The following is a 10,359-nucleotide window of genomic DNA, read 5'->3' on the forward strand; positions in this document are numbered from 1 at the left end:
TTACACTGGGCGCTGTTATAACGCTTCATTTAAAAATTTAGATAAATAAGTCATGTTTTGATGTGGGACCAATCTTAGCCGTTAGCGCGCGCTGAAGAAATAGAGAAAGTTTCAAAAGCTACATTTCATGGATTTCTAACGGTTTCAGTCCGTTTGAGTTACAACGGTTTTGTCACATATTGGTACTAACATAAATTTAGCGATATTTTTCTGATATTACTAGGTTGAATCGCTTTTAACAATGGAACGATTGACTGTGGGACTTAATTGGTCTGATTATGGACTGTGACCTTGTAAATGTGATAAAAGAGACAATTGGACTCCAAGAAATAACATTCTTCTTAAATTGGCATGATTGCCGGAACTCAGCGATTTCACTGGGCGCTAAGGTAGCGCTTCATTTAATAATGTAGGTAAATAAGTCATTTTTTACTGTGGGACCAATCCTAGTCGTTATCGCGCACTGAAGAAATAGAGACAGTTTCAAAAACTACATTTCATTGAATTTCTAACGGTATCAGTCCGTTTGAGTTACAACGGTTGCCTCACATATCGGTAACAAAATGTATTTAGCGATATTTTTCTAATTTTACTATGTTGCATCGCTTTTAGCAGTGAAACGATTGACTGTGGGACTTAATTGAACTGACTTTCGACTTTGAGATTATAAATGTCATCAATGAGACAATTGGACTCCAAGAAATAACATTCTTCTTCATTTAACCTGATTGCTGGAACTCATCGATTGCACTGGGCGCTGTGGTAGCTCTTCATATAAAAATTTAGATAAATAAGTCATTTTTTACTGTGGGACCAATCGTAGCCGTTAGCACGCGCTGAAAAAAAAGATATTTTCAAAAACTACATTTCATTGACTTTCTAACGGTATCAGTCTGTTTGAGGTACAACGTTTGTGTCACATATTCGTACCAACATATATTTAGCGATATTTTTCTAATATTACTAGGTTGCATCGCTTTTAACAGTGAAACGATTGGCTGTGGGACTTATTTGAACTGATTTTGGACTTTGACCTTATGAATGTGATAAATGAGACTATTGAACTCCAAGAAGTAACATTCTTCTTAATTTGACATGATTGCTTGAACTCAGCAGTTACACTGGGCGTTGTGGTAGCGCTTTATTTAAAAATTTATATAAAAAAGTCAATATTTACTGTGGGACCAATCCTAGCTGTTAGCGCGCTAAAAAAATAGAGACAGTTTCAAAAACTACATTTCATTGACTTTCTAACGGTATCAGTCCGTTTGAGTTACAACGGTTGCCTCACATATCGGTAACAAAATGTATTTAGCGATATTTTTCTAATATTACTATGTTGCATCGCTTTTAGCAGTGAAACGATTGACTGTGGGACTTAATTGAACTGACTTTCGACTCTGAAATTATAAATGTGATAAAAGACACAATTGGACTCCAAGAGATAACATTCTCCTTAATTTGACATGATTGCTGGAATTCAGCGATTTCACTGGGCGCAGTGATAGCGCTTCATTTAAAAGTTTAGATAAATAAGTCATTTTTTGATGTGGGACCAATCTTAGCCGTTAGTGCGCGCTGAAGAAACATAGAAATTTCAAAAGCTACATTTCATTGACTTTCTAACGGTATCAGTCCGTTTGAGTTACAACGGTTGCGTCACATATTGGTGCCAACAAGTATTTAGCGATATTTTTCTAATATTGCTATGTTGCATCGCTTTTAGCAGTGACACGATTGACTGTGGCACTTAATTAAACTGATTTTAGATTTTGACCTTATAAATGTCATCAATGAGAGAACTGGACTCCAAGGTATAACGTTCTTCTTAATTTGAAATGATTGCTGAAACTCAGCATATACACTGGGCGCTGTGATAGCGCTTCATTTAAAAATTTAGATGAATAAGTCATTTTTTGCTGTGGGACCAATCCTAGCCGTTAGCGTGCGCCAAAGAAATGGAGACAGTTTCAAAAACTACATTCAATTGACTTTTTAACGGTATCAGTCCGTTTGAGTTACAACGGTTGCGTCACATATTGGTACCAACATGTAGTAAGCGATATTTTTCTAATATTACTATGTTGCATCGCTTTTAGCAGTGAAACGATTGACTGTGCGACTTAATTAAGCTGATTATAGACTTTGACCTCATAAATGTCCCCAATGAGACAATTGGATTCCGAGAAATAACATTCTACTTTATTTGACATGATTACTGAAATTCAGCGATTACACTGGGCGCTGTGATAGCGCTTCATTTAAAAAATTAGATAAATAAGTCATTTTTTAATGTGGGACCAATCTTAGCAGTTAGCGCGCGCTGAAGAAATATAGAAAGTTTCAAAAGCTACATTTCATGGACTTTCTAACGGTTTCAGTCCGTTTGAGATACAACGGTTGCGTCACATATTGGTACCAACATTTATTTAGCGATATTTTTCTAATAATACTAGTTTGCATCGCTTTTTACAGTGAAACGATTGACTGTGGGACTTAATTGAACTGATTTTGGACTTTCACATTATAAATGTGATAAATGAGACAATTGGACTTCAAGAAATAACATTCTCCTTAATTTGTCATGATTGCTGGAATTCAACGATTACACTGGGTGCTGTGATAGCGCTTCATTTAAAAATTTAGATGAATAAGTCATTTTTTGCTGTGGGACCAATCCTAGCCGTTAGCGTGCGCCAAAGAAATGGAGACAGTTTCAAAAACTACATTCAATTGACTTTTTAACGGTATCAGTCCGTTTGAGTTACAACGGTTGCGTCACATATTGGTACCAACATGTATTAAGCGATATTTTTCTAATATTACTATGTTGCATCGCTTTTAGCAGTGAAACGATTGACTGTGCGACTTAATTAAGCTGATTATAGACTTTGACCTTATAAATGTCCCCAATGAGACAATTGGATTCCGAGAAATAACATTCTACTTAATTTGACATGATTGCTGAAATTCAGCGATTACACTGGTCGCTGTGATAGCGCTTCATTTAAAAATTTAGATAAGTAAGTCATTTTTTGATGTGGGACCAATCATAGCCGTTAGTGCGCGCTGAAGAAATAGAGAAAGTTTCAAAAGCTACATTTCATGGACTTTCTAACGGTTTCAGTCCGTTTGTGTTACAACTGTTGCGTCACATATTGGTACCAACATTTATTTAGCGATATTTTTATAATAATACTATGTTGCATTGCTTTTAGCAGTGAAACGATTGACTGTGGGACTTAATTGAACTGACTTTCGACTTTGAAATTATAAATCTGATAAAAGAGACAATTGGACTCCAAGAGATAACATTCTCCTTAATTTGACATGATTGCTGGAATTCAGCAGTTACACTGGGCGTTGTGGTAGCGCTTTACTTAAAAATTTAGATAAAAAAGTAATTATTTACTGTGGGGCCAATCCTAGCTGTTAGCGCGCTAAAGAAATAGAGACAGTTTCAAAAACTACATTCAATTGCATTTTTAACGGTGTCAGTCCGTTTGAGTTACAACGGTTGGTCACATTTTCGTACCAACATCTATTTAGCGGAATTTTTCTGATAATACTAGGTTAAATCGCTTTTAACAATGAAAGGATTGACTGTGCCACTTAATTAAGCTGATTATACACTTTGACCTTATAAATGTCACCAATGAGACATTTGGATTCCGAGAAATAACATTCTACTTAATTTGACATGACTGCTGAAATTCAGCGATTACACTGGGCGCTGTGATAACGCTTCATTTAAAAATTTAGGTAAATAAGTCATTTTTTAATGTGGGACCAATCTTAGCAGTTAGCGCGCGCTGAAGAAATATAGAAAGTTTCAAAAGCTACATTTCATGGACTTTCTAACGGTTTCAGTCCGTTTGAGTTACAACAGTTGCGTCACATATTGGTACCAACATTTATTTAGCGATATTTTTCTAATAATACTAGTTTGCATCGCTTTTTACAGTGAAACGATTGACTGTGGGACTTAATTGAACTGATTTTGGACTTTCACATTATAAATGTGATAAATGAGACAATTGGACTTCAAGAAATAACATTCTCCTTAATTTGTCATGATTGCTGGAATTCAACGATTACACTGGGTGCTGTGATAGCGCTTCATTTAAAAATTTAGATGAATAAGTCATTTTTTGATGTGGGACCAATCATAGCCGTTAGTGCGCGCTGAAGAAATAGAGACAGTTTCAAAAACTACATTCAATTGACTTTTTAACGGTATCAGTCCGTTTGAGTTACAACGGTTGCGTCACATATTGGTACCAACATGTATTTAGCGATATTTTTCTAATATTACTATGTTGCATTGCTTTTAGCAGTGAAACGATTGACTGTGCGACTTAAATAAGCTGATTATACACTTTGACCTTATAAATGTCACCAATGAGACATTTGGATTCCGAGAAATAACATTCTACTTAATTTGACATGATTGCTGAAATTCAGCGATTACACTGGGCGCTGTGATAGCGCTTCATTTAAAAATTTAGATAAGTAAGTCATTTTTTGATGTGGGACCAAACATAGCCGTTAGTGCGCGCTGAAGAAATAGAGAAAGTTTCAAAAGCTACATTTCATTGACTTTCTAACGGTATCAGTCCGTTTGAGTTACAACGGTTGCGTCACATATTGGTGCCAACATGTATTTAGCGACATTTTTCTAGCATTACTATTTTGCATCGCTTTTAGCAGTGAAGCGATTGACTGTGGGACTTAATTGAACTGACTTTCGACTTTGAAATTATAAATGTGATAAAAGAGACAATTGGACTCCAAGAGATAACATTCTCCTTAATTTGACATGATTGCTGAAATTCAGCGATCTCACCGGCGCTGTGATAGCGCTTCATTTAAAATTTAGATAAATAAGTCATTTTTTGATGTGGGACCAATCTTAGCAGTTAGCGCGCGCTGAAGAAATATAGAAAGTTTCAAAAGCTACATTTCATTGACTTTCTAACGGTATCAGTCCGTTTGAGTTACAACGGTTGCGTCACATATTGGTGCCAACATGTATTTAGAGATATTTTTCTAGTATTACTATGTTGCATCGCTTTTAGCAGTGAAGCGATTGACTGTGGGACTTAATTGAACTGACTTTCGACTTTGAAATTATTAATGTGATAAAAGAGACAATTGGACTCCAAGAGATAACATTCTCCTTAATTTGACATGATTGCTGGAATTCAGCGATTTCACCGGGCGCTGAGATAGCGCTTCATTTAAAAATTTAGATAAATAAGTCATTTTTTAATGTGGGACCAATCCTAGTCGTTAGCGTGCGCCAATGAAATGGAAACAGTTTCAAAAACTACATTCAATTGACTTTTTAACGGTATCAGTCCGTTTGAGTTACAACGGTTGCGTCACATATTGGTACCAACATTTATTTAGCGATATTTTTCTAATAATACTAGTTTGCATCGCTTTTTACAGTGAAACGATTGACTGTGGGACTTAATTAAGCTGATTATACACTTTGACCTTATAAATGTCACCAATGAGACATTTGGATTCCGAGAAATAACATTCTACTTAATTTGACATGATTGCTGAAATTCAGCGATTACACTGGGCGCTGTGATAGCGCTTCATTTAAAAATTTAGATAAGTAAGTCATTTTTTGATGTGGGACCAATCATAGCCGTTAGTACGCGCTGAAGAAATAGAGAAAGTTTTAAAAGCTACATTTCATGGACTTTCTAACGGTTTCAGTCCGTTTGAGTTACAACGGTTGCGTCACATATTGGTACCAACATTTATTTAGCGATATTTTTCTAATAATACTAGTTTGCATCGCTTTTTACAGTGAAACGATTGACTGTGGGACTTAATTGAACTGATTTTGGACTTTCACATTATAAATGTGATAAATGAGACAATTGGACTTCAAGAAATAACATTCTCCTTAATTTGTCATGATTGCTGGAATTCAACGATTACACTGGGTGCTGTGATAGCGCTTCATTTAAAAATTTAGATGAATAAGTCATTTTTTGCTGTGGGACCAATCCTAGCCGTTAGCGTGCGCCAAAGAAATGGAGACAGTTTCAAAAACTACATTCAATTGACTTTTTAACGGTATCAGTCCGTTTGAGTTACAACGGTTGCGTCACATATTGGTACCAACATGTATTAAGCGATATTTTTCTAATATTACTATGTTGCATCGCTTTTAGCAGTGAAACGATTGACTGTGCGACTTAATTAAGCTGATTATAGACTTTGACCTTATAAATGTCCCCAATGAGACAATTGGATTCCGAGAAATAACATTCTACTTAATTTGACATGATTGCTGAAATTCAGCGATTACACTGGTCGCTGTGATAGCGCTTCATTTAAAAATTTAGATAAGTAAGTCATTTTTTGATGTGGGACCAATCATAGCCGTTAGTGCGCGCTGAAGAAATAGAGAAAGTTTCAAAAGCTACATTTCATGGACTTTCTAACGGTTTCAGTCCGTTTGTGTTACAACTGTTGCGTCACATATTGGTACCAACATTTATTTAGCGATATTTTTATAATAATACTATGTTGCATTGCTTTTAGCAGTGAAACGATTGACTGTGGGACTTAATTGAACTGACTTTCGACTTTGAAATTATAAATCTGATAAAAGAGACAATTGGACTCCAAGAGATAACATTCTCCTTAATTTGACATGATTGCTGGAATTCAGCAGTTACACTGGGCGTTGTGGTAGCGCTTTATTTAAAAATTTAGATAAAAAAGTAATTATTTACTGTGGGGCCAATCCTAGCTGTTAGCGCGCTAAAGAAATAGAGACAGTTTCAAAAACTACATTCAATTGCATTTTTAACGGTGTCAGTCCGTTTGAGTTACAACGGTTGGTCACATTTTCGTACCAACATCTATTTAGCGGAATTTTTCTGATAATACTAGGTTAAATCGCTTTTAACAATGAAAGGATTGACTGTGCCACTTAATTAAGCTGATTATACACTTTGACCTTATAAATGTCACCAATGAGACATTTGGATTCCGAGAAATAACATTCTACTTAATTTGACATGACTGCTGAAATTCAGCGATTACACTGGGCGCTGTGATAACGCTTCATTTAAAAATTTAGGTAAATAAGTCATTTTTTAATGTGGGACCAATCTTAGCAGTTAGCGCGCGCTGAAGAAATATAGAAAGTTTCAAAAGCTACATTTCATGGACTTTCTAACGGTTTCAGTCCGTTTGAGTTACAACAGTTGCGTCACATATTGGTACCAACATTTATTTAGCGATATTTTTCTAATAATACTAGTTTGCATCGCTTTTTACAGTGAAACGATTGACTGTGGGACTTAATTGAACTGATTTTGGACTTTCACATTATAAATGTGATAAATGAGACAATTGGACTTCAAGAAATAACATTCTCCTTAATTTGTCATGATTGCTGGAATTCAACGATTACACTGGGTGCTGTGATAGCGCTTCATTTAAAAATTTAGATGAATAAGTCATTTTTTGATGTGGGACCAATCATAGCCGTTAGTGCGCGCTGAAGAAATAGAGACAGTTTCAAAAACTACATTCAATTGACTTTTTAACGGTATCAGTCCGTTTGAGTTACAACGGTTGCGTCACATATTGGTACCAACATGTATTTAGCGATATTTTTCTAATATTACTATGTTGCATTGCTTTTAGCAGTGAAACGATTGACTGTGTGACTTAATTAAGCTGATTATACACTTTGACCTTATAAATGTCACCAATGAGACATTTGGATTCCGAGAAATAACATTCTACTTAATTTGACATGATTGCTGAAATTCAGCGATTACACTGGGCGCTGTGATAGCGCTTCATTTAAAAATTTAGATAAGTAAGTCATTTTTTGATGTGGGACCAAACATAGCCGTTAGTGCGCGCTGAAGAAATAGAGAAAGTTTCAAAAGCTACATTTCATTGACTTTCTAACGGTATCAATCCGTTTGAGTTACAACGGTTGCGTCACATATTGGTGCCAACATGTATTTAGCGACATTTTTCTAGCATTACTATTTTGCATCGCTTTTAGCAGTGAAGCGATTGACTGTGGGACTTAATTGAACTGACTTTCGACTTTGAAATTATAAATGTGATAAAAGAGACAATTGGACTCCAAGAGATAACATTCTCCTTAATTTGACATGATTGCTGAAATTCAGCGATCTCACCGGCGCTGTGATAGCGCTTCATTTAAAATTTAGATAAATAAGTCATTTTTTGATGTGGGACCAATCTTAGCAGTTAGCGCGCGCTGAAGAAATATAGAAAGTTTCAAAAGCTACATTTCATTGACTTTCTAACGGTATCAGTCCGTTTGAGTTACAACGGTTGCGTCACATATTGGTGCCAACATGTATTTAGAGATATTTTTCTAGTATTACTATGTTGCATCGCTTTTAGCAGTGAAGCGATTGACTGTGGGACTTAATTGAACTGACTTTCGACTTTGAAATTATTAATGTGATAAAAGAGACAATTGGACTCCAAGAGATAACATTCTCCTTAATTTGACATGATTGCTGGAATTCAGCGATTTCACCGGGCGCTGAGATAGCGCTTCATTTAAAAATTTAGATAAATAAGTCATTTTTTAATGTGGGACCAATCCTAGTCGTTAGCGTGCGCCAATGAAATGGAAACAGTTTCAAAAACTACATTCAATTGACTTTTTAACGGTATCAGTCCGTTTGAGTTACAACGGTTGCGTCACATATTGGTACCAACATTTATTTAGCGATATTTTTCTAATAATACTAGTTTGCATCGCTTTTTACAGTGAAACGATTGACTGTGGGACTTAATTAAGCTGATTATACACTTTGACCTTATAAATGTCACCAATGAGACATTTGGATTCCGAGAAATAACATTCTACTTAATTTGACATGATTGCTGAAATTCAGCGATTACACTGGGCGCTGTGATAGCGCTTCATTTAAAAATTTAGATAAGTAAGTCATTTTTTGATGTGGGACCAATCATAGCCGTTAGTGCGCGCTGAAGAAATAGAGAAAGTTTCAAAAGCTACATTTCATGGACTTTCTAGCGGTATCAGTCCGTTCGAGTTACAACGGTCGCGTCACATTTTGGTACCAACATGTATTTAGCGATATGTTTCTGATATTACTAGGTTGCATCGCTATTAACAGTGAAACGATTGACTGTGCGACTTAATTGAACTGATTTTGGACTTTGACCTTATAAATGTCATCAATGAGACAATTGGACTCCAAGAAATAACATTCTTCTTAATTTGACATGATTGCTTGAACTCAACGATTACACTGGGCTTTGTTGTAGCGTTTCATTTAAAAATTTAGATAAATAAGTCATTTTTGACTGTGGGACCAATCCTATCCGTTAGCGCGCGCTGAAGAAAAGAAGACATTTTCAAAAACTACATTTCATTGACTTTCTAACGGTATCAGTCTGTTTGAGGTACAACTTTGTGTCACATATTTGTACCAACATGTATTTAGCGATATTTTTCTGATCTTACTTGGTTGTATCGCTTTTAACTGTGAAACGATTGACTGTGGCACTTAATTGAACTAATTCAGTTTTCAGTCCGTTTGAGTTACAACGGTTGCGTCACATATTGGTACCAACATTTATTTAGCGATATTTTTCTAATAATACTAGTTTGCATCGCTTTTTACAGTGAAACGATTGACTGTGGGACTTAATTGAACTGATTTTGGACTTTCACATTATAAATGTGATAAATGAGACAATTGGACTTCAAGAAATAACATTCTCTTAATTTGTCATGATTGCTGGAATTCAACGATTACACTGGGTGCTGTGATAGCGCTTCATTTAAAAATTTAGATAAATAAGTCAATTTTTGATGTTGGACCAATCCTAGCCGTTAGCATGCGCCAAAGAAATGGAGACAGTTTCAAAAACTACATTTCATTGACTTTCTAACGGTATCAGTTCGCTGGAGTTACAACGGTTGCGCCACATATTCTTACCAACATTTTTTTAGCGATATTTTTATGATATCACTAGGTTATATCCCCATTAACAGTAAAATGTTAGACTGTGGGACTTAATTGAACTGATTTTAGACTTTGACCTTATAAATGGATAAATGAGGCAATTGGACTCGAAGAAATAACATTCTTCTTAATTTGAACTGATTGCTGTAACTCAGCGCTTGTACTGGGCGCTGTGGTAGCGCTTCATTTAAAAATTAGATAAGTAAGTCATTTTATACTGTGGGACCAATCCTAGCCGATAGCGCGCTCTGAAGAAATAGAGATTTTCAAAAGCTACATTTCATGGACTTTCTAGCGGTATCAACCCGTTTGAGTTGCAACGGTT

Source organism: Hydractinia symbiolongicarpus, chromosome 12 (genome assembly GCF_029227915.1).
Source record: "Hydractinia symbiolongicarpus strain clone_291-10 chromosome 12, HSymV2.1, whole genome shotgun sequence".
Classification (NCBI taxonomy): Eukaryota; Metazoa; Cnidaria; class Hydrozoa; order Anthoathecata; family Hydractiniidae; genus Hydractinia; species Hydractinia symbiolongicarpus.